General features: G+C 36.8%; 1 long non-coding RNA gene and 1 pseudogene across 2 annotated transcripts in view; one reads left to right on the top strand and one right to left on the bottom strand.

Moving 5' to 3' along the window:
- Positions 1–26,916, bottom strand: part of LOC309660860 — an 850,010-nt gene that overhangs the window by 392,582 nt on the left and 430,512 nt on the right. The gene's annotated exons all lie outside the window — the stretch shown is intronic.
- LOC309660809 (brain and acute leukemia cytoplasmic protein pseudogene) lies at positions 10,159–19,715 on the top strand (annotated as a pseudogene). The gene has a single exon. The product of its transcript is annotated as a brain and acute leukemia cytoplasmic protein pseudogene (transcript).

Here is a 26,916-nt window from a genome sequence, read left to right as displayed (position 1 = left end):
CAATCAAACCTATTTTTTGATTTTTGATTAATCTCTACAGTGCCGTGAATTCTCATGTAAGAAGCATTTAAGAGCTCATGACTGGGAAAAATAATTTCTTTTTCATATGAACACTCTCAGATATTTTGGTGCTGCTTTTGAATATAGGTTTAGACAAAACAGAATGACTTTAAAACTCTCGTACCAGAGGGTTTCATTTCAGAAACCATTGCTGTTTAACCCCACAGTGACTGATTCCTGTATCTAGAGTGCTTGATTTAATTTAAAGGTCTATAACTTCAGCGATTTCCATACTGTTAAGAAATGCCATATTATTGTATTTAAATTTTACTGATTATTACCCCATCTATTTGAAATTGGTAAAGATTTATACAAGGGTTGAGTGAAAATTTGCCTTTCCTATTCTTTTTTGAAGTGAGTTTTCTAAACATTTGTCAAAGCAAAACCTAGTTGAGAACCCTACAAAAGTAGGTAGTCAATTGCTATATTTAATAAATTGCTGTATTTAATAAACATGCTCCTAGATGAGGGAAGCATTTGATAAGCAGGGATTTGCTGTACATTTAGACAAGTGACAGATAAATTACACATTTCTAAAAATTTAGAGTATAGGAAAGGCCTTCAGGACCTTGCCTAGCAATACCTTCTTACATCAATTGGTGTCTGAGGGCTGGAAGTTGCCCCATTATTTAGACATTTATGTGGTTTTTAAATGGTGCATCAATAAATCTTTGCAGACTTTTTGAGGCCTCTTAGTGATGGAAATCGGTGGTTTTGAAGTGGGAGGTGTTGTCTGTAAAAAATTCCAGGAATTCATCCTGCTTCAGTTGTTGAGCTTTTATTGATTTTTACGTATGGATTTCTATATAATGTTTCATTCATTCAAACAAAGGGTTCTGTGGTGGTTAATTTTATGTCCATTTGATGAGACCTCAGTAACCAGATATTTGGTCAAACACCAGTTTGGATATTGCTGTGAAGTATTTTTAAGATGAGATTAACAGTTGAATCAGTAGCTTACTCTTAATAATGTGGGTGAGCCTTATCCAATCAATCGAAGGCCTTAAAAGAAAACAGACTGAGTAGAGTTCCTTGTGCTATACAGTAGGCCCTTACATGGGAAAAGAATCTTGAAGAGTAGATATATGTATATGTATAACTGATTCACTTTGCTGTACAGCAGGAAGTAACACAACATTGTAAATCAACTAAATTAAATTTAAAAATTTAATTCAGACTGAGGACTCTGAGGAAGAGTTTTGCCTCCTGACTGCTTTTGGTCTTGAGCTGGAATATCAGCTCTTCCCTGGGTCTCCAGCCTGCCAGCATGCTCTGCGGATTTTAGATTTGCTGGCCTTCACAATCACATGAACCAATTCCTTAAAATAAATTCCTCTCTCTCTCTCTCTTTCCCCCTCCCTACACACACACACACACACACACACACACACACACACACACACACACACACACACACACACACACACACACACACACCCTTATTGGTTTTGTTTCTCTGGAAAACCCTTACTGATACAAATACAAGTGTATGTTAAAAATCTTGACTTGGTTCAATCCCCTCTTTTTCCAATAAAGTCTTATTAAAACACAGATTGCTAAGTTTCACTTCCTCCCTGTTAGAATTTCTGGTTCACTATATTCATGGTAGGACCCCCAAATTTGCCTTTAATTTCTAACAAGTTTCCAGGTGATGCCGACCCTGCTAGTTTAGAGACCACACTTGAGAACAGTTCCTCTAGATTACAGTGTAAAATGTTGGGAAGTGATGAAGGAGCTGCAGTATACTAGAAATTTTTAAAAATCATTAAATAAGTTATTTGATATGGCCCCTTTCTTGGCCTCTTGACTGGGATCTACTGCAATTTTAATCCATATTCCTGGGCCTCAGATTTGTTATTAATAAAATAAGGACTTTGGAGCAAATGATATTTGATGTTCCTCCTAGTTATAATTTATGGGATTTTATAAATACTACTACTCCTTGTGAGAATTAAAGAAAAACACTTAAGAAAATAAATTCTGGAATTGTCTGCCTGTAACAGTGAGGAATGGTTTGGCAGCAGGTAACTGTGAACTTTGCAAGTGACTGTGATTTGAGTAAATTGTTTTCTCACATGAAAAATATCTGAGAGTAGATGACTCATTATTGTTTCCATGATTGCAGGTTGGGTTCTCTGGAACAGAGTCTGAGATGCAGTTTGGGTTATAAAATGCTAAGTAGGGATCAACACCTATGAGGAGAAGTGGGAGCAAGCAGGATTGGACAGATAAAAACTGAAATGCATACCCGACAAAACCTCAGCCATTCTGGCAGGGAGCTCTAGAGTGAACATTGCGTAGCAGAGGGTCTTGTGTTGGCCTGAAACAGCCGGGTCTGTCTCAGGGTATAAGCTCTATCTCACTCCGTCACTGGAAGAGTGTGACCTCAGCTTAGTAGCTCTCAGCAGCTGAGTTAGACCCTGAAGAGCTGATGTTTGGATGCTGTCTGCTGGTCCCACTCTCTACACCTAGCAGCCATTTCTTCCTTAAAGGGAGTTATGTGTGGTACATCTTTTGTCTACCACACATATGAAGACAAGTCCTCTCTGGCTCTCCTTACCTTTCTCTCATGTTCATAAAATGGCTCCTGCAGTTGCAAATATTACATGCCATTCAAAGCATCAAGGGAGGGGAGAAGCAGTGATGTCCTTCTCTTTTATCAGGAAATAAAAAGCTTCCTAGAAACCATTGAGCAGATTTTGCTTATGCTTCACTTACCAGAAAGTTATCACATGACTAGATCTGTAGAGGTTGGAAAGGTGACTAGTTAGTGTCTTTATTCTCTACAGTGGAGAAATAAAAGGGAAAGATGGTTGGGATGGATGTGGGATTCCTTGGAAGTCTTTGTCACTCATTCTACTAATCACCTAAAATATCTCCCAGTTACTCTTCTAGGTACTATGTGTTAAATCCCACAAAGGTGTGCAGAATCAGTAGTTATTCCCTATTCCCAGGTAAAAGCCTGAAAACTAAATTCTTGCTTTTTCTTATGCTTTTTTTTTACATTTTCCTCAGTCATTGTCATGGAATCCAGAATTAACAGTCTTAGACTTTAAAGAATTTACTGGAGCAGCAGAAAAGAATGTTTTCTGGCAATGTATATAGAGTGCAGTTTTACTAAGAACACATACATGCTCCAATTGGGGAAAAATAGCATTTACTAAACTTAGTATTTTTATTTTTATTTTTCCTTTAGAGTCCAAATAAGTTTTCTTTTCTCTCCTGAGAAAATGTGGGCAGGCAATTCACAAATATGTCATGAACTGAAGGATACAGGGGCTGTAATTTGCATCAAAGCCAAATCAACAGGACTCCTGTCATCTCCTTTTCAAAGCGATATTATCCCAAGGGATGTGCTATTTCACTGTAAACCAAGGAATTCATGCTCAAACATGCAGTTGCCAGCTCACAATTTAACATAAAAAGTCTTAAGAAGAAAGCAAGAAAGTAGGTGGGAAAGAAGCCCTACCAATCTCAGGAATCTCTCCTGTTCTTAAGTAGCAGGCATTGTGCTAATAAACAAATGAAAATGAGTAATGACTTAGTGAATTACAATAATGCATATTGTCAAGTGGATAAATCATAACTAAAAGTAAGGACCATGCTTTCACAATTGCTGAAGTGGATAGGAAGAAGGAAGAACCTAATTATCTTATTTCTATAGCATGTCTGATTGAAATTTAGCTATATTCAAACTCACTTCCTGTAAATTTATTTCCGGGGTCAATGATTTTGACCTAGGATTTGAAATTTTTTTTCAAAAACATTTAAAAATTATATAGAACAGCAGAATAATGTCAGCGTTGTAATGTAATATCAAAGTTATTGTAATAAGAACTATGTTTTAACAGCAGTGTATAACTTCTCAAAATAATTTAGATAGCTGTTTTTCATGGGTGCTTTTAGAAATTGTTAGAAAAATAAATACTTTGATGTATTGGAGAAGAATATACTGTTTTCATAGTGAAATTGTAAGATCTCTCTGCAACTTTAACAACCAGAATAGCCCAATCAATGAGCACCTTTGAATGAACTGCCTTTCAGGAGACAAAATAAGCAGGGGTTTAAAAAACTTGTTATTTTAAATAAAAACAGTAGAGGGCTCTAAAAATGATGAAACAATCAACTGCAAAAGCTAATTCAGTTGAGTCCCAACTAGGTATGACACATTTTACACACATTATCTCATGTATAAAAGAAATATAGAAGCTATGAATAAAGGAATCATAAAAAGCAAGTTGTTTATGAATAACTTTCCATACAATATTATTTATCCTTTTAAGCCATTCCTTAACTATTTTATTTTTTTATTATTTTTCAATAAAAATTCCAAAGAGGCAATTTAATCACTTACAGAAAGATTTCAAACATATATATTCTCAAACATATATTCACTTACAGAAAGATTTCAAACATATGTTATTTCTTTAGGGAATAGTATTCTCTGTCTTGTTTCAATATTGATTTATGCGTTAATTTTTTTCTGCCATGGAACATCAGTGGATATATTTTTCAAGGGGCTATATTTCTAAATTATATTAAAATAGAATTTGTCTACTTTCATAATTAAAGTTCCAGGAGATATTTTTCACAGGAATATACATATAATTTTTAAAATCCTTCTTAATGCTACTAAAAATAATTGCATTATTTTCCTAATGAACTACTATCACCAGGGCTCCATGTTCATAGAACTGTATTAATTCTGACTCAGAATTTTGTACACATATTTCACTCGGGTAATTTTCTAAATAGAGGATAAATTTACTCAATATGGAAAATATATATTGAATGTTATTTTTAAGCTGCAATTATAAATTTGGTAATTAATAAGATGGAATCAATTGATTATATTTAATGTTTAGCAACATCCCTCTCTCCTACTATAGATGATTAGGGAGCAACAAGATGGCTGAACATCTGAATTGCTTATTTTTTCTTTCTTCAGAGTTCCCAAAGGTATATATTAAAACACAGAAATGACAATTTTAGAACCATAAACACATACAGAACCCAAGATAAGTCCTGTGAAAGGAATTAATGGCAGTGTAACCAGAGTTGTAATGTTAAATATTTCTGCGATATGAGAGGCAGCATAATGTTATGGTGAGGAACACAGACTCAGAGCAAGACTGCCTGAGACAAAGCTGGGCTCCACTCACCATCTGCATGCCTGTAGGCAAGTTGGTGCCTCTCTATCAATGTGGAACATTACCATAATATACTTACTATTAATATACTACTGACTTAAAGCATTAACGTAACTTCCCAAGGGACCTATTTTATTAATAAGAGCCCAGTTTAAACCCAAGGAAAATTGAGTTCAAATAATAAAGGATGGTTAACTATTTCAAAGTGTGCAAATAATTTTTAATTTTATGATATTAATATGAGTCTGGAGTAATTTATCTATTTGAATCTCTTATTTCTATTCTTCAAAATTCATCTCTTCTGTCTCTTCTCTCTTTTAGCTGTAATTTGACACAGACAGGACAAAAAGAAAATGCATACTCCTAGAACATTTCCTAGAAACAGTGTAAGTCCTGTGAACATCATACAATAACTTTTTAAATTGGAAGATTAAGAAAAATACCTCAACCACAAAAACCAAAGGCTAGTCCTATTCTGTTTTTATTTCCTTCCTGGAGTAAAAATCAGAAATATTAGGATTATATACAAAATATATGTAAAATGAAAAACCAAATGCATCCTTTCTCTCATTTTCCTCTACCCTTTTTTTATTTCTCTTACACATAATACCTCTATTAAACTAAAAAGATGTTTTGTCAGCTTTTATTTTTCACCAAGCACTCTCAGTTAGCACGTGACACAACAAAAAGCATTGTCAGATGATATTAAAGATAGGCAACATTCTAAATGGACACAAATTGAACGATTTAATTATCTGCCACCAGTATTATCAGTGTACCTCTGTTGTGCTTCTCCATTTTATAGGAAACAGCTGCCTAGCCAGTTATTCCTACCTATTTGTGGAAACTCAAGACCTAGTTTCATTAACAGCATAGTTACTGGACCACAGAAATAGACCCTTTTTCTAGTTTATGAGGTAAACCCTAAAAAAGCTTATTCAATTAATCATGGAGGGATTTAAGTAAAATCAGTGTATTTTAGAAAATGATTTAATGTTAAAGGGTATAGGGCAGGGACTCAGGTTAGTTTTAACTAAGTGTACTTATGTATTTGCCTTCTCTTATAGAAATGAGAGAAACAAAGATAAATAGATGTATTTATCTATTTATAAATAGATGTATTTGTAAAAATCTGTGGCTCAAGGAAGGAAGTTGATTGATTGTGCTAGGGAAATGAAACAGTTTTTACATAGAGTAAGAATTGCACTTATATGTGTGGGTGTATACATACACACATGTGTAAAATCACAACACTATATAATTACAACTTCACTGTGGGAGCTAGCTGTAAGAACTATGGGGTCTTTGAAACCCCTTAGATCGGCATTGAGATAAACAATATTCTGAAGAAGAAACAATTAGAAAATACTGTTTGATCTTACACTGTAGAAGAACTACGGTGTTGGGGTGGGAGAAATTATACCTGATTTCAAAGTTTTTACATCGATTGACATACGTATATCCTCAAGGCTCCCACACAGTTATGTTATAAATCTCTTTTATATTTCTGTTCTGAGAGATAAGTGAGCATGAGGGAGGAAGAGAGAAACTTCAGATACCTTAGTTCTACTGTCACCTTTAGTAACCTTTCTATTTTGTTACTCAAAGCCTTTTGCATTTAGCAAGAGGTCACTTACAGAGGTAGAAAAACACTTATTTTCTCTGAGACTCAATTAATTGAATGTCTTAGAGGCACACTTGCAGATATCAATACTAAAACTTAACCTGGAGAGAATAAAAAGGGAGAGAAAGACTGAAATCTGTGTGCATGGAAGTCTTGGGGGTGTGAATGAAAAAGTCATTGCTGTTGAATTCTCCTTTTCTTATATTCAAACTAGCAAGACATAAGTATATTTCAAGAGATTTCAAAACTGACTGGAACTTAAATAATATCCATATGGACTCATTCATGTTATGAGTGAGAAACCTATAACTGAGGGAGGATAAATGGATTAAAACATGGTCTTATCACTAACCTTTTCATTAATTCATGTTTCATTCATTTAAATAAACATTTACTAAACACTTTTGCATGGAACACTATGTTAAGCACTAGAGAACAATACAAATACATCATTGTCCCTGCCCTCAAGAGTACTTTATGTTCTTGGAAGAAAAAAGGCAAATTTCCCACAGCAAATGTCTCATAATTAAAGAGAAAGTTGTCCATAATTAAAATTGTTCTTTGATTAAAAAAAAATCCATTAACATGAGACATCATTGTAAGCACACCAATTTTATTTTTTTTAATTTTTTTAAATTTATTTTTATTTTTTTCTTTTATTTTTTATTTATTTATTTATTTATTTATTAAATCAGTCATCAATTTTATACACATCAGTGTATACATGTCAATCCCAATCGCCCAATTCAGCACACCACCATCCCCACCCCACCGCGGTTTTCCCCCCTTGATGTCCATACGTTTGTTCTCTACATCTGCATCTCAAATTCTGCCTTGCAAACCGGTTCATCTGTACCATTTTTCTAGGTTCCACATACATGCATTAATATATGATATTTGTTTTTCTCTTTCTGACTTACTTCACTCTGTATGACAGTCTCTAGATCCATCCACATCTCAACAAATGACTCAATTTCGTTCCTTTTTATGGCTGAGTAATGTTCCATTGTATATAAGTACCACAACTTCTTTATCCATTCATCTGTCGATGGGCATTTAGGTTGCTTCCATGACCTGGCTATTGTAAATAGTGCTGCAATGAACATTGGGGTGCATGTGTCTTTTTGAATTACGGTTTTCTCTGGGTATGTGCCCAGTAGTGGGATTGCTGGATCATATGGTAATTCTATTTTTAGTTTTTTAAGGACCCTCCATATTGTTCTCCATAGTGGCTGTATCAATTTACATTCCCACCAACAGTGCAAGAGGGCTCCCTTTTCTCCACATCCTCTCCAGCATTTGTTGTTTGTAGATTTTCTGATGATGCCCATTCTAACTGGTGTGAGGTGATACCTCATTGTAATTTTGATTTGCATTTCTCTAATAATTAGTGATGTTGAGCAGCTTTTCATGTGCTTCTTGGCCATCTGTATGTCTTCTTTGGAGAAATGTCTGTTTAGGTCTTCTGCCCATTTTTGGATTGGGTTGTTTGTTTCTTTAATATTGAGCTGAATGAGCTATTTATATATTTTGGAGATTAATCCTTTGTCCGTTGATTCATTTGCAAATATTTTCTCCCATTCTGAGGGTTGTCTTTTCGTCTTGTTTGTGGTTTCCTTTGCTGTGCAAAAGCTTTGAAGTTTCATTAGGTCCCATTTGTTTATATTTCCATTACTCTAGGAGGTGAATCAAAAAAGATCTTGCTGTGATTTATGTCAAAGAGTGTTCTTCCTATGTTTTCCTCTAAGAGTTTTATAGTGTCCGGTCTTACATTTAGGTCTTGAATCCATTTTGAGTTTATTTTTGTGTATGGTGCTAGGGAGTATTCTAATTTCATTCTTTTACATGCAGCTGTCCAGTTTTCCCAGCACCACTTATTGAAGAGACTGTCTTTTCTCCATTGTATATCTTTGCCTGCTTTGTCATAGATTAGTTGACCATAGGTGCGTGGGTTTATCTCTGGGCTTTCTATCTTGTTCCATTGATCTATGTTTCTGTTTTTGTGCCAGTACCATATTGTCTTGATTACTGTAGCTTTGTAGTATAGTCTGAAGTCAGGGAGTCTGATTCCTCCAGCTCTGTTTTTTTCCCTCAAGACTGCTTTGGCTATTCGGGGTCTTTTGTGTCTCCATACAAATTTTAAGATGATTTGTTCTAGTTCCGTAAAAAATGCCATTGGTAATTTGATAGGGATTACATTGAATCTGTAGATTGCTTTGGGTAGTATAGTCATTTTCACAATATTGATTCTTCCAATCCAAGAACATGGTATATCTCTCCATCTGTTGGTATCATCTTTAATTTCTTTCATCAGTGACTTATAGTTTTCTGCATACAGGTCTTTTGTCTCCCTAGGTAGGTTTATCCCTAGGTATTTTATTCTTTTTGTTGCAATGGTAAATGGGAGTGTTTCCATAATTTCTCTTTCAGATTTTTCATCATTAGTGTATAGGAATGCAGGAGATTCCTGTGCATTAATATTGTATCCTGCAACTTTACCAACTTCATTGATTAGCTCTAGTAGTTTTCTGGTAGCATTTTTAGGATTCTCTATGTATAGTGTCATGTCATCTGCAAACAGTGACAGTTTTACTTCTTCTTTTCCAATTTGGATTCCTTTTATTTCTTTTTCTTCTCTGATTGCCATGGCTGGGACTTCCAAAACTATGTTGAATACTAGTGGTGAGAGTGGACATCCTTGTCTCGTTCCTTATCTTAGAGGAAATGCTCTCAGTTTTTCACCGTTGAGAATGGCGTTTGCTGTGGGTTTGTTGTATATGGCCTTTATTATGTTGAGGTAGATTCCCTCTATGCCCACTTTCTGGAGAGTTTTTCTCATAAATGGGTGTTGAATTTTGTCAAAAGCTTTTTCTGCATCTACTGAGATGATCATATGGTTTTTATTCTTCAGTTTGTTAATATGGTGTATCACATTGTTTGATTTGCATATATTGTAGAATCCTTGCATCCCTGGGATAAATCCCACTTGATCGTGGTGTATGATCCTTTTAATGTGTTGTTGGATTCTGTTTGCTAGTATTTTGTTGAGGATTTTTGCATCTATATTCATCAGTGATATTGGTCTGTAATTTTCTTTTTTTGTAGTATCTTTGTCTGGTTTTGGTATCAGAGTGATGGTGGCCTCATAGAATGAGTTTGGGAGTGTTCCTTCCTCTGCAATTTTTTGGAAGGGTTTGAGAAGGATGGGTGTTTGTTGTAAGATTTTTAATCACAGTTTCAATTTCATTACTTGTGATTGGTCTGTTCATATTTTCTGTTTCTTCCTGGTTCAGTCTTGGAAGGTTTTACCTTCTAAGAATTTGTCCATTTCTTCCAGGTTGTCCATTTTATTGGCATAGAGTTGCTTGTAGTAGTCTCTTAGGATGCTTTGTATTTCTGTGGTGTCTGTTGTAACTTCTCCTTTTTCATTTCTAATTTTATTGATTTGACTCCTCTCCCTCTTTTTCATGATGAGTCTGGCTAATGGCTTTTCAATTTTGTTTATCTTCTCAAAGAACCAGCTTTTAGTTTTATTGATCTTTGTTATTGTTTTCTTTGTTTCTATTTCATTTATTTCTGCTCTGATCTTTATGATTTCTTTCCTTCTGCTAACTTTGGGTTTTGTTTGTTCTTCTTTCTCTAGTTCCTTTAGCTGTAAGTTTAGATTGTTTACTTCAGACTTTTCTTGTTTCTTTAGGTAGGCTTGTGTAGCTAGCTATAAACATCCCTCTTAGAACTGCTTTTGCTGCATCCCATAGGTTTTGGATCATCGTGTTTTCATTGTCATTTGTCTCTAGATATTTTTTGATTTCCTCTTTGATTTCTTCAGTGATCTCTTGGTTATTTAGTAACGTATTGTTTAGCCTCCGTGTGTTTGTGCTTTTCACGTCTTTTTCCCTGTAATTCATTTCTAATCTCATAGCGTTGTGGTCAGAAAAGATGCTTGATATGATTTCAATTTTCTTAAATTTACTGAGGCTTGATTTGTGACCCAAGATGTGATCTATCCTGGAGAATGTTCCATGTGCACTTGAGAAGAAAGTGTAATCTGCTGTTTTTGGATGGAATGTCCTATATATATCAATTAAATCTATCTGGTCTATTGTGTCATTTAAAGCTTCTGTTTCCTTATTTATTTTCATTTTGGATGATCTGTCCATTGGTGTAAGTGAGGTGTTAAAGTCCCGCACTATTATTGTGTTACTGTCGATTTCCTCTTTTATAGCTGTTAGCAGTTGCCTTATGTATTGAGGTGCTCCTATGTTGGGTGCATATATATTTATAATTGTTATATCTTCTTCTTGGATTGATCCCTGGATCATTATGTAGTGTCCTTCCTTGTCTCTTGTAACATTCTTTATTTTAAAGTCTATTTTATCTGATATGAGTATAGCTACTCCAGCTTTCTTTTGATTTCCATTTGCATGGAATATCTTTTTCCATCCCCTCACTTTCAGTCTGTATGTGTCCCTAGGTCTAAAGTGGGTCTCTTGTAGACAGCATATATATGGGTCTTGTTTTTGTATCCATTCAGCCAGTCTATGTCTTTTGGTTGGGGCATTTAATCCATTCACATTTAAGGTAATTATCGATATGTATGTTCCTATGACCATTTTCTTAATTGTTTTGGGTTTGTTTTTTGTAGGTCCTTTTCTTCTCTTGTGTTTCCCACTTAGAGAAGTTCCTTTAGCATTTGTTGTCAAGCTGGTTTGGTGGTGCTGAATTCTCTTAGCTTTTGCTTGTCTGTAAAGCTTTTGAGTTCTCCATCAAATCTAAATGAGATCCTTGCCGGGTAGAGTAATCTTGGTTGTAGGTTCTTCCCTTTCATCACTTTAAGTATATCATGTCACTGCCTTCTGGCTTGTAGAGTTTCTGCTGAGAAATCAGCTGTTAACCTTATGGGAGTTCCCTTGTATGTTATTTGTTGTTTTTCCCTTGCTGCTTTCAATAATTTTTCTTTGTCTTTAATTTTTGCCAATTTGATTACTATGTGTCTCGGTGTGTTTCTCCTTGGGTTTATCCTGTATGGGACTCTCTGCACTTCCTGGACCTGGGTGGCTATTTTCTTTCCTATGTTAGGGAAGTTTTCGACTATAATCTCTTCAAATATTTTCTCGGGTCCTTTCTCTCTTCTCCTTCTGGGACCCCTATAATGTGAATGATGTTGCATTTATTGTTGTCCCAGAGGTCTCTTAGGCTGTCTTCATTACTTTTCATTCTTTTTTCTTTACTCTGTTCCGCAGCAGTGAATTCCACCATTCTGTCTTCCAGGTCACTTATCCGTTCTTCTGCCTCAGTTATTCTGCTATTGATTCCTTCTAGTGTAGTTTTCATTTCAGTTATTGTATTGTTCATCTCTGTTTGTTGTTTAATTCTCCTAGGTCTTCGTTAAACATTTCTTGCATCTTCTCGATCTTTGCCTCCATTCTTATTCCGAGGTCCTGGATCATCTTCACTATCATTATTCTGAATTCTTTTTCTGGAAGGTTGCCTATCTCCACTTCATTTAGGTTTTTTTCTGGAGTTTTATTTTGTTCCTTCATCTGGTATATAGCCCTCTGCCTTTTCATCTTGTCTATCTTTCTGTGAATGTGGTTTTTGTTCCACAGGCTGCAGGATTGTAGTTTATCTTCGCACACCAATTTTAGAAAGCATAAAAGTAGTTTAAAATGTTCCAACAAAGAACAGTCCAGCCCCACATAGCTTCCATAGTGAATTCTCCCTAACATTTAAGGAAATAAATACCAATTCTATACAAACTCTTTCAGAAAATAGAAGAGGAGGAAATTAATTTCCAACTCATTTCATGAGGTCACTATTAGTCTAATGTCAAAACTAGACAAATACATTTGAAGAAATAAATGCTATAGACCAATATCTTTTTATGAATTTGCACACAAAAATCCTCAACAAAATATTAGCAAAATCAAATCCAGTAACATTATAAAGGCCAGTATATCATAGCCAAGTTGGACTTACCTCAATAATGTAAGATTGGTTTAACATTCAAAATTTAATCAGTGTAATTTGCCATATTCACAATATAAAGAAGAAAAGAATACGATCATTTCAATATATGCAGAAGTATATTTGATGAAATTCAGCACCAAGTCATTTTTAAAACTTTTAGCCACATACAAAAAGAGAACTTCCACAAACTTCTAAGGGCCATTTATAGGAAACCTACAGCTAACCTCATATTTAAATGTGAATATTTGATATTTTCTCCCTAGGATTAGGAATAAAGCAAGGCTGTCTGCCCTCCCTGTTACCATTCAACCTTAATATTGCAGGTCCTAGCTATTGATATAATGAAATGAGTAGCATAAAAGGCATAATGATTGACCAGAAATATGTAAAAAATATTTCTATTTCCATAAGACGTGATTGTTTACATAGGAAATCCTCAAGGACTCTACAAAACAACCACTGAAAATAATAGGTTAGTTTTGCAAAGTGGCAGGGTACAAGGTTAATATATAAAAACTTTTGTATTTTTGCATTTTTATATAACAAAGGAAAATAATTGGAAAATTAAAGAATATTCCATTTGTAATAGTGCCAAAATATATAAGAACTAGTAATTAATTTAACAAAAGATAAGCAAGGCTATATACACTGAAAACTATAGCATATTGTTGATAAAAAGTAAAGAAGACCTAAATAGAGATATTTACTATGTTCATGGATTGGAAGAGTTAACATTGTTAACATGTTAATTTTCTTTAAATTGACCTATAGAATTAATCCAATCTCGATCAAAATTTTAGAGCTTTTTTGGTAGAAATTAATAAGTTGATTTGAAAATTTATGTGAAAATGCGAACAATTCAGGAGAACCAAAGTAATTTTTAAAAAGAACAAAGAAGACATACATTACATGAGTTTAAGACTTGCTATGAAGCTACAGTAATGAAGACAGCATGGCCCTGGTGAAAGAATAGATCTATCAAATGGTTAATAGAACAGAATAGTGAATCTGGAAAAAAACCTGTACATACATGCTCAATTGATATTTGCCGAAGGTCCCAAAGCAATTCAGTGGGTGAAAGAAAACCTATAACAGTGTTGGAACAACTGGATATCCCTGCAGAAAAAGTAAGCATCAAACCTTAACATACACAATACACAAATGTTAACTTGAAATGCCTCATAATTGTAGTGTTAAAAATATAAAACAGCAGGAAAAATATTTGAAAATTTGGGTTAGCCATTGTTTTCTTAGAACATAAAAGGCATAAACCACAAAGGAAAAAAATGAAAAATTTGACTTCATGAAAATTGACATATAGCTCTTCGAAAGACACCTTAAGAAAACAGAAAGGCAAGCCATATAAATGTGAGGATAGATATACACAGCAGCAAGTAATTGGAAAGTGATTCACCATAGTGCCAAAAACAATGTAATTTGAATAAATGTATGGTATGAGGAATAATAATTTATAATTCAATAATAAGGACAATTAAGCCAATGATAATGGACATAAATATTTGAACAGACTTCACAAAGGAAAGTATTTGGCCAGTAGGCTCATGAGAAGATACTTAGCATATGGTCGTAAAGGTCATTTATGTAAATCATAAAGAGTTATCGGCGGTGGAGGGGGCGGCGGGCGCCGCGGGAGCTGGGCACGTGGCTGTGGCGCCGGCGGGTGGGTCGGGGCACGCGATGCTGCCGCCGCCACCTCCTCGCCGGCCCGGGCTGAGCTGCTGCTAGAACCGTGAACCGAGTGGCCGCCGGGCGCGCCAGCAGCGTGGGAGAATGGGCTGTGGCGGGAGCCGGGCAGATGCCATTGAGCCTCGCTACTAGGAGAGCTGGACTTGCGGGACGGAGTCCGCATGGCTCACCTACACCGACTCGGATGCGCCGCCCAGCAACGCCGCCCGAGACAGTGGCCCCGAGGCGGGCGGCCTGCAGGCAGGTGTGCGGAAGATGGCGTGTCCTCCAACGGTGTGCCCCGATCGACAGCACCAAGTGGAATATCCAACACAGAGAAGATGAGCTGTGGGACCTAGTGCCCAAATCCCCAGGGCCTCAGCTTAGGCCCCCTGACCCAGAAACAGAATGGCCTCCGGACCACAGAGGCTAAAAGAGATGCTAAGCGGACGTCTGCAAAAGAAGTCACTATTAATGTCACAGACAGCATCCGATAGGTGGACAGAAGTTGAAGAATCACAAAGAACTGTGGCAACTAGCAGAGTGTTCAACCAGTTGAAGGGCAGAGGGACTTCTTTGGTGCCCTTCACATCCTGGACCACATCGCGGAATCTTGAAGACGTGGGTGGCCCTTGCTGTGTGGGAACGCTGCCGAGTGCCTTGGGAGACTGTCTTAGCCTGTTGGGATGTTCTCAGCCTCCTGTTTATCACGTAAATCTATTGGCACAATACTCCCACAGGGTAATAAACTGCAAATGTATGTTCAGTTTGCTTCTTGCAACTCCTGCAGTGTGGTCTGATGGAAAAGTGGCGAGCAAAAGCCACGGGCCAGTTTAGGAAACGGAAAAGTAGAAGGGGTAGGTTCTTGGCTGAAAGAGTCACCGTCGGCCATGGTCCTGCGCACTGTTTCAGGCAAGCTTATTCCTTCATTCTTCCTTTTTGAAATACCACCATCACAAAGCTTACCGTGTTCACTTAAAAGTTGGTTTTCACCCAACTCTAAACTCACATGTATGAGGAATCAAGAGACAGGAAAACTCTGTTTTCTTGTTTCCTAGCTCAGGATGAGACAGATTCAGATCCAATTTTACACAAACTAACCCCACCAATACCCATGATGTGTCCCAGGGTGGTCTCTGTGATACAGTCACACCCATTTCTCTCTCATCTGCCTTCAGCATCCCCTCAGGCCGGGGTCCACGTTGGCCTCTGAATCATAATATCACAGTAGTGGTCATCTCGGAGCCCTCAGGGCCCAGCAGACATTGCATTTTTCCAGCTTTCCACTTCCCTTTGCTTGTGTTCTTGAGTGTTTTCTCTCTCCAATGAGGCCATTTGCAGTTGTTAATCAAAGACCAGGCTCGCAAGAGGGAGAAAATCTGGAACATGTTGGCTTCCCTTTGGCCTCTCTGCACAGCCCAGGACTGTGTCATTTGGTATCTGCAAAAGTATTGCTTTAGAAAGTCAGTAACTAGTTGGTGTGCGTTCACATGGACATTAGATCCACATGCACTGTGTTAGAGATCAGTAGCTGAGGCAGTTAAAAAAAAAATCAGTAGGAATAAAATTTTCTAGCATTTCTTTAGACGTGTTAAGGTGGAAGTATTTTCCTCCAAAGTAATGTAACATGATCTTTAAAGGGCTGTTAAGATGCCTGGGATTGGGAAAGGAAGGACTAAAGTTGTACTGAATGATACCAATAAACTCCATGTTTAGCAGAAAAAATGAAATAACAAAACAACAACAGCAACAAAAGTTATCACTATCCATTCATTTAAGTGGCTAAAATAAGTAATGACAGTACCAAGTGCTGGAATGGGTGTGAAGCAACTGAAAATCTCATATACAACTTTTCAAAATATAGAAGTGGAATAACCTCTTCATAAAACTTTAGGACAGTTTCTTAAAATATTAAATATGTATCTGCCTTATGAAGCACTATCGCATTCCTAAGAATTTTCCCAAGAGAAGTAAAAATATATTTCCACATAGATTTGTATGTGAATATTGATATCAGCTTTATTCACAATAAACAAAAATCATACAAACAACTATTGCTATATTAACATAGCATAACAGAGAGGGAAAGGGGCCTTACTTTTCTTTCTTTACTTTTCTTTTCTTCTCTTCTCTTTTTTCTTTTCTTTTTTCTTTCTTTTCTTCTTTTCTCTTCTCTTTTTTCTTTTCTTTTCTTTTTCTTTTATTTCACCATTAGATGGCTGAGCAACTCTTATATCTTAGTGTTTGGGAACATTTACCAGCTATATCTTGGATGGAATCATAGTGTGGCAGGGGCAGGTGGTGATTTTGCTGGCTCAGAGCAGCAGAGTGACCACCTCAGAAGTGGAAAACATCTGGAACTAGGGTGAAATAGTGTCACATAGTGGCCTGGATGGCATGCTGCAATAAGGGCCTTTGAGAAGTTGACTGGGGGAGATAAACATGAGCTGAGGTGAGAGAAGCAAAGAGCAGAAGCAGGTCCAAGTTGGATTTCATGTAGCAGATGGCATGTGCAGTACACCTTATAAGAGGATTGAAATCCTCCTTATCAGGGTAATGGGGAATCAGATTAGTACATTAACAGTAATATCAATTTTTTACTCTAGTAGAGAAATTTGGGGAAATTTAAGTTAATTAAAAATACAATAGGATTCCTAGCAGCAGTCACAAAAATTCGGGTGCCAGACATGGCTATAAGCATCTCGTCTCACAGTGCATGTCTTTAAAGTTGGGATGACTGAAGTAGGGTTCAAACCCTTCTTTCCTCAGGGAGAAGCTCTGGGTTCTAAGTTCCCTCGTGACTATGGGCCATTGCACTGGGGGTGGATTTTATGGCGAGATTGTGTCCCAGCCTCTCCTGCCTGCTTCAATGTGGTTTTCTTCTCATTTGCCTGATGTGTAGTTGTCACTTAGCCAGTATTTAGGTTTTTTTAAGAGGAAATTGTTCCATATTGTAGCTATAGACTCAATGTGTCCGTGGGAGGAGGTGAATTCAGGATCTTCATACATCACCATCTTGAACTGGAACCTCTTTCCCAACCTCTTCATCCCCACCTCTATATCATCTGGCTTTGGTGGCCAGTGGGGCTTATGTTTGCTCATGGGTCTGTCCCACAGGACAGTGACCAACAGAGAAGGAGTCCTTAAACAGTTACCACCACTGGGGCACATCAAGAGGTAACAGATCCAGGAGTTCAGTCTGTGAAGGAGGCCTATTAGCTAATCACTATGATTGTAGCCTGAGGGGCAGGCTTCTAATTAAACATGTATCTAAGGGCTAAGTGTAATTCTTTCCAGAGACTTAGGAGGGGGTCACTATCTTTGCACTCATCCTCTGTCATGCTCAGAGCACCAGTGTTTCCTGAAGGCAGCTTTACATGCATCTGACACCTGGTTTGTATGTCTAGCACCCTGTTTTATGTAGCTGCCACTCAGGGGATGCCTCATGATCACCTGGCTCTGGTGACCAGAGGGACTTGTATTCTTGGATCCCACAGGACTGTGGCAATCAGAGAAACAGTTACTGCAGGCTTCCATCCCCAGGGCAGTGCACAGACAGTGGACAGAGGCACTCCCCCAAGTCTTTTTGTGAAGGAGGCCTCTTTGCTTTGGCCTGAGGAGCAGGCTTCAGATTTAGCATACATTTAGTGGCCTGTACAGCTGCTCTAATAGGAACATGAACTGGGCACCATCTCCTCCTGCCTTGCTCCAGCTCACTGATATCTCCCAGAAAAGAACTTATACACTCATTTGGAGCCCCAATTTTTGTGACTGCTGCCAAGGGATCACCTCCAGATCACCTGTTTAGTGGCCAGTAGGGCTTACACTTGTGGTCTTACAGCACTGTATATATTTGCATACTTTTAAAAGCTGCTGCCTAAGGGTCTTGTTTCTAGTCAGCCTGACCCTAGGTGTTGATATTCTCTTTCGGGACACTGACAGTTCTTGGTACATCATCAACTACTGGGAGCTATTAAAAATATAATAGGCCGCTTGGACAAGCACAGAGGTTTGAGAGATGACAGAGACCTGAGGTAGGATTAAACAACAAGGTTCATTTCCGACACAAGGTCACTCCCTCCACTGGGGGAGGTGGTTGCTTCAGCTATTGTATAGAAACTAACACATAGAGTCAAGCAAAATGAAGGAACAGAGGAATATGTTCCAAATGAAAAATAGGATGAAACATCAGAAGAAAACATTAATGAAATGGAGATAAGTAATTTACCTGCTAACGTGTTCAAAATAATGGTCATAAAGATGCTTACTGAACTGGGGAGAAGAATGGATGAACACAGTGAGAACTGCAATAAAGAGATGGGCAATATGCTGCAGGACACAGTAACAGCTGAAAAATACACTAGAGGGGTTCAGCAGCAGATTAGAAGAAGCAGAGGAAAGGATCAGTCAAATCAGAGACAAAGCAGTGGAACTCACCCAATCAGAGTAGCAAAAAGAAAAAAAGAATGAAAAAAAGTGAAGACAGTCTGTGGGACTTATGGGAGAACATCAACCAGACTAACATTCACATTATAGAGCTCCCAAAAGGAGAAGAAAGAGAGAAAGGGACAGAAATATTATTTGAATAAATAATGGCTGAAAACTTCCCTAACTTGGGGAAGGACACAGACATCTACCTCCAAGAATCCCAGAGAGTTCCAAAGAAGATGAACCCAAAGTGACTCACACCAAGACATGTTATAATTAAAACATCAAAAGTTAAAGACAAGGAGAGAATACTAAAAGCAGCAAGGGAAATCGGCTTGTTGCATACAAGGACAACCCCTTAAGACTCTACGCAGACTTTTCACACAAATTTTACGGGCCAGAAGGGAGTGGCACAGTATATCCAAAGTGCTGAAAGAAAAAAAAATTCCAACTACGAATACTATACCTGGCAAAATTATCATTGAGAATTGAAGGTGGGATAAAGAGTTTTTCAGACAAGCAAGAGCTAAAGAAGTTCATCTCCATTAAAATTTCCTTAAAAGAGATGTTAATGGGACTTCTTTAAGTTAAAAGGAAAGACACTAATTAGTGACAAGAACACATATGAAAGAGTAAATCTCACTAGAAATGTAGATATCAAGAAAAAGTGGATTAATTACTTGTAAAGCTAGTCTGAAGGTTAAGAAACAAAAGTAGTAAAAAATAACTATGATTACAATAATTAGTTAAGGGATACACAAGATACAAATACTTAAAATGTGACATTAAAAACATAAAATGTGGGCTTCCCTGGCGGCGCAGTGGTTGAGAATCTGCCTGCCAATGCAGGGGACATGGGTTCGAGCCCTGGTCTGGGAAGATCCCCCATGCCACGGAGCAACTAAGCCCATGAGCCACAATTACTGAGCCTGCGCATCTGGAACCTGTGCTCCGCAACGAGAGAGGCAGCGATAGTGAGAGGCCCGCGCACCGTGATGAAGAGTGGCCCCCACTTGCCGCAACTGGAGAAAGCCCTCGCACAGAAACAAAGACCCAACACAGCCATAAATAAATAAATAAATAAATAAATAAAAATTAAAAAAAAAAAACAAACCATAAAATGTGAGGGCAGGAGTAAAAATGTTGAACTTTAGAATGGGATTCAAATTAAGTTATCAACTTAAAATAGACTGTTATAAGTTGTTACATGTAAGCCTCATGGGAACCATGAAGCAAAAACCTATGGTAAATACACAAACGATAAAAAGAAATGTAAGCATACCACTGAAGAAAGCCATCAAACCACAAAGGAAGAGAGAAAGAGAAAAAGAAAGGAGCAAGAGGAACTACAAAAACAGCCAGAAAACAATTAACAAAATGACAATAAACATATACCTATCAATAATTACTTTAAATGTAAATAGACTAAATTTGCCAATCAAAAGACAGAGTGGCTGAAAATAAAAGAAAAAAACCCAAGACTTATCTGTATGCTGCCTTTAAGAAACTCACTTTGGATGTAAAGACATGCAAGACTGAAAGTGAAGGGATGGAAAGAGATACTCCATGCAAATGCAAATCAAAAGAAAGCTGGAATAGCTATACTTAACATCAGACAAACTAGACTTTAAAACAAAGACTGTAATAAGAGACAAAGAAGGGCACTACATAATGATAAACGGGTGAGTCTAACAAGAAGGTATGATATCTGTAAATATTTATGTACCTAATTAGGGGCACCTAAATATATAAAGCAAATATCAACAGACCTAAAGGGAGAGATAGCAATACAATAATAGGGAACTTTAATACACTCACATCAATGGATGGATCATTTAGACAGAAACTCTATAAGCAAACATAGACCTTAAATAACACATTAGAACAGAAGGACTTAGATATTTACAGAACATTAAATTCAAAAGCAACAGAATACACATTTTTCTCAACTGCACGTGGAACATTTTCTAGGATAGATAACATGGTAGGCCACAAAACAATTCATAATAAATTCAACTGGGTTGAAATCATTAAAAATAAAGCATCTTTTCCAACCACAGTGTTATGAAACTAGAAATTAATTGCACAAAGAATACTGGAAAATTTATAAATATATGGTGATTAAGCAAAATGCTACTGAACAACCAGTGGGTCAAAGAAGAAATGAAAACAAATCAAAAAAATACCTTGAGACAAATGAACATGATAATGTAAAGTATCAAAATTCATGGGGCAAAAGCAGTTCTAAGATGGAAGTTGATAGTGGTAAACTCCTACCTCAAGAAACAAGAAAAGTCTCAAATCAAATAACCTAACTCTGCACCTCAATGGAGTAGAAAAAGAAGAACAAATGAGCCCAAAGTTAGTAGAAGGAAGGAAATAACAAAGATTAAAACAGAAATAAATGAAAAGAGACTAGAAAGATAATAAAAAAGATAATGAAACTAAGAGCCAATTCAGGGTTTTAATAGCTCTGTGTCAAGATTCTCAAATGTTTGTTGCAGAGTTTTGTTTTGTTGTGCTTTTTTTTTTTTTTTTGCAGTGTGCATTAGTCAAACTTTCCCAGAGAAACACAACCAATAGGTGGTTTTATATATATATATATAATATACATACATTTAGATATGAAGAGATTTATTATAAGGTACTGGTGCACACAACTGTGGAGGCTGAGAAGTACCAAGATCTGTCATCTGCAAGCTGGAGACTGAGGATAGCTTGTGATGAAGTTTGTAGGCCTGTGTAATGGAGTTCAGGAATCATGAAACTGGTTCTCAAACATTTCCTTTGTACGTTCTGTCTATGGAGATGTGGATTTAAATTTTCTTATACACCCCCCCCCCTTTTTTTTGGTTTCTTGAGTTTTCTACAATTTAATTTTTATGATTCTTTTTTATGTAAAATTTAGATTCTGAAACAGATTCCTCATGTCAAAAATAGGTATTCTAAAATGGTGCAGTATTCTAAATATTGCAGTGTAGTGTCATAAGAAACACAGCATCTGGACAGTATGACTTTCTGAATTACTCATTCTTGCTCAACTACCAGATAGGTGATTTGGATAACATATTAGCTAAAATTATCTCTCTATAATATGAGGTGATGACATGAGATGATATCCAAGATCCCTTCTAGCTCTAACATGTTTAGTTCTATAAAAATAGTAATATTATTTTTATCACAAGCAGTGAGTACTATGTTGGAAAGAAAGAACAGTTATAAAGAAGAACAATGCTATTGAAAGATATAGACAGTGAAAATATTTTCTCTTAACCACCACTAACAGGATTAAGTTGTAGCAAGAGCAAAGAGCTTATAGTTAATATAACTTAGTTAATGTCCTAATTGTACCTCTTGTTTTAACCATTTATAAATTGATATTTCTTGGTAATTTCTCCAATTTCTTTTATGACTTCAATACCCTCAAAAGTTTCCCCATCCTAATTAATTCTGTGCATTCCCTGGGCATGTTTCGGATGTGAACAGAAATTATTAGTCAGCTATCTATCCTCAGTACTCTGGCCACCTCTAGTACCAGCTGCTCCTCCCTTAAATGCTCATCTTTGAGGCCATTCTAGTGGATTCTGTCTCTCCCACTAAGCTATTTACTGTCAGGCATCACCATCATTGCCTCCCTCTGGGTATCACCATTGCTACTGTCAGTATCCACTTTTGTTTGTGCTTTTTAAAGACCTTTCTTTGATAAAGTCAATGTGTGAAACTATAGAAGCTGGCAGTTTTCCTCTCTCTCTGCTTGAGTGTTGTTTTTATCCTCAGGGGTACCAAAAGCCTTAGTGCTTATACTGCAATATCTTAGAAAAACTTTTGTGGAATATTTGGCTTTTATTGGTAACTACTGTCATGTACGCCCCCTATAAATACACATACCATTTCTCCTTGTCCTTTGTTAAGAATCATAAGAGTGGGTGAAATGAGAAAGTAAACAAAAATTAGTTATTGTGATACATGAATGATAATTTATGCTTGGATTCTAAGTTGATCATGGGGAAAGAGAAACAAGAACAGGCATAGGCACATGAAGAACAAGAATTCATGAGTGTGTAGTGTGCGTGTATTATGGCACTTAAGAGGTATGTTGTGCTGTAATGTGCTGTACATATAAGAGATGTCATCTAAGAACTAAATCAAGAGGGAGTTGTCTCAGAGCAATGTGGTCTGTATTCATCTGAGGGAGATGACTAGGGGACATACAGATTATTTAATGTATTCATTATTCAGCACACATTTTTGATCAATTGGATGGAAGGTAAAAATGTCATATAGAGTTATATATGATATAAAGCTATATATAGCTATATAGAGTGAAGGGGAGCAGAATACACCACCCCCAAATATGCCACTTTGGCATATTAATTATTTGCAATTAAAGTTACTTAAGAAACAACCAGTTCAAGGACACTCTGACCCTCCTTTGTCGCCCTGAAAGCAATAAATAAATCTCCCATGAAAGGTACCCTTCTTGTACCAGGAGGGTAGAAGGTATCCTTACCACCAGAGTTAGGGAATTCAGGGCTGAGAAGCCTGTATAAACAGACCTTGTTAGTTCTTCACTAATTTTCTATCCCAAGCCCAAACCCCTTTGTCTTATTAATTCTTCACAAATTTATTATTTCTTTGTCTGAAAGGTATAAAAGCTGCCTGCTTTGGTCATGTCTTTGTATATCATATTTTTATGAACTCCTGTATGTACAAAATAAAATTTGTTTTTCTCCTGTTAATCTACCTAATGTCAATTTAATTATTAGGCCAGCCAAAAAACATAGAAGAGAAGAAGGAAAAGTTTTTCTCCCCTATAAGAGCTTTATAGCTACTACTTTTAACAGCAGGAGAAGGTGAAAAATATTGGAGTTGTTGATGTTTGGGTTTTTAATTATGTCAATTAATTTAATTAATTTAAATATGTAATTAATAGCTTGTGCTTGTGTCCTTCAGTGTAATCTTGGACCAGTGCCTGAGGGTTTTGAAGGAACCACACATCCCCCATGAGGGAGTGAGCCTAAAGATAATTTGAGTTACAAACACTATGCTAAACTCTTATTGTCCCCTGCCTATGATGATTAAAGTTTTATTACTAGGTCAGATGTGTCTTCTTTACTCTCTTTTCTTGGTAGAAATGCATTCCTAAGAGGCTTTTAAGTTCCTCATGGAAATATTTGTTTAAAAGCATAAATAATCATCAAGATTCATTTTTTTTTAACATCTTTATTGGAGTATAATTGCTTTACAATGGTGTGTTAGTTTCTGCTTTATAACAAAGTGAATCAGTTATACATATACATATGTTCCCATATCTCTTCCCTCTTGCATCTCCCTCCCTCTCACCCTCCCTATCCCACCCCTCTAGGTGGTCACAAAGCACAGAACTGATCTCCCTATGCTATGCGGTTGCTTCCCACTAGCTAGCTATTTTATGTTTGGTAGTGTATATATGTCCATGCCACTCTCTCACCCTGTCACATCTTACCCTTCCCCCTCCCCATATCCTCAGGTCCATTCTCTAGTTGGTCTGTGTCTTTATTCTCGTCTTGCCACTAGGTTTTTCATGACCTTTTTTTTTTTCCCCTTAGATTCCATATATATGTGTTAGCATACTGTATTTGTTTTTCTCTTTCTGACTTACTTCACTCTGTATGACAGACTCTAACTCCATCCACCTCACTACAAATAACTGCATTTCGTTTCCTTTTATGGCTGAGTAATATTCCATTGTATATATGTGCCACATCTTCTTTATCCATTCATCCAATGATGGACATTTAGGTTGCTTCCATGTCCTGGCTATTGTAAATAGAGCTGCAATGAACATTTTGGTACATGACTCTTTTTGAATTATGGTTTTCTCAGGGTATATGCCCAGCAGTGGGATTGCTGGGTCGTATGGTAGTTCTATTTTTAGTTTTTTAAGGAACCTCCATACTGTTCTCCATAGTGGCTGTATCAATTTACATTCCCACCAACAGTGCAAGAGGGTTCCCTTTTCTCCACACCCTCTCCAGCATTTATTGTTTCTAGATTTTTTGATGATGGCCATCCTGACCGGTGTGAACTACAATGAGATATCATCTCACACCGGTCAAGATTCATTTTGTTACGAGCTTTCATCATCTTAGTTCAATTGGGAGAGAGTGAATTACAGAGTTTGCAATATCAAAATAAGTTTGAGTCCTGCTTTTACTTAGAAAGCCGCAAGAGGAGGATATTGCTCCCACATCAGGAACAAAGCCATATAAGTTATAAAATTATAACTTTTTTTACCCATTAGAGATTTTGTAAGGCTGAAGTTGTAAGGCAAGCAGATGAACTGAATTCCACAAGGTAACAAGCAGAGGAGGAGATATAGGGTATACTGAATGTTACACATCGGGCAGATTGTGGGAGGAAGAAGTGTTAAGGCATGAACGCAGGTGCGAAGTAAATCTGCATGCAGGCATGCAGGTGGTAATTGGCTAATGCTGGGGGACAGGACTGAATAATGCCTATGTATTGGAATCTTCTCTTCTGCAAAGCAAAAGCTGACTTATCCTTGGGGGAAAAGGAGAAAAGTCTTTCACACCATGGCCCCAGAATAGCATCCACTACCACTGGAAGAAGGATAAAAGCAGAAGCCCTCTAGCACTAATGGAAAAGCTAGAACCACCCCCACCTCCCCAGTACTTCTGACCCAAGAAAATCTTGGCAGCTGCTTGGGAAGAGGAGGCCTTTCCCCATCCATCTTGCACTGATACTAGAGAAAGGGCAGGAAACCCACTAGTATTGAGGATCCTTCATTGGTTCCAAGTAGAGGTTGCCTGCTGCTGGTGTAGCATTACAAAATAGGAAAAAATCGTCAACTAATTCATTATTAAGCAATAAATCAATCAGTAGAACCATACCAGAGACTGAGGGTCCATAAATTGGAACCATCAGACAGGGGCTTTGAAGTAATTACAGTTAATATATTGAAGGATATATAGTAGAAAAAGTTAAAACATGAGTGAAAAGAGTAAGAATTGAATGAAAGAAATGAAAAAGATTTTAGAAATGAGTCACAGAAATGCTTGAAATTAGAACCAACTAATCAAATAAGAAAAAGGAAAGCACTGTATCAGAGACTGTGTAGTCCATATCCTCTGAAGATAAAACATCAAGATGGCATTAGCCATGGAAGAAATGTATCAATAGAAATCCTTATGAGAGAAAATGGAGAGTGAGTAAAGGGATGCTTGCAGAGCCATCAGACCACAAAGGAAGTGTGATTCTATATGAAGGAGAGGGGAAAGGATGGAAGGAATGTTGGCTGGAAGTTTCTTTCACACATGGATTATAAAGAAACTTCAAGCATGCATAAGATGACTTATATAAGAATGTTTAAAATGCTTTTAGTTTTTGTAACGAAGAAGTACAAGCAACCAAGGCATCCCTTGCTACGAAAAATGAGAAATTAAATGTAGTATGAGCATATAATGGAAGACTTAGCACAGTGAGTAACACACATGCACACCTGTATTTCACAAAACACTGTATATTTTCAAGGATACATTTACAACTAAATAAGCATATTGATTGACAGTGAAATGGATTGAAAAACTAGGCATTCAGTATTCTAGAGATAGGAATGAAAGAAGAGAGGAATATGACTGGAAAAGGATGAGGACAAAGAAAAATAAAATACAATTAGAATAAATTAAAGAGGGGCTTTGGACATAATGATGCTGATATTATGCCATGAACTTAATTCTGTGTATATGTGATGTTCTTAAAAAAAAAGAAAAGAAAGGAAAAGAAAGATCTATATCTTCTTCCTTCAAAGTTAAACAGCATTTCCTGACTTCTTTCTGTGAAGATGAGGGTATTGGTATGTGTACTCTTCCCTCTGCCTTCAACTTCAATAATCTGCACCTTTAATTTTATATTTTAAACATTGTTTATATTAATATTCTCTTCAGCATCTATATTTTAGCCTTCCATATTTCGTCTACAAGTTGATTCTAAAAAATA

Source organism: Balaenoptera physalus (assembly GCF_965194825.1).
Source record: "Balaenoptera physalus genome assembly, chromosome: 5".
Taxonomy (NCBI): Eukaryota; Metazoa; Chordata; class Mammalia; order Artiodactyla; family Balaenopteridae; genus Balaenoptera; species Balaenoptera physalus.
The sequence above is the reverse complement of the archived record's forward strand: the minus strand, read 5'-3'. Positions and strand labels throughout refer to the sequence as shown.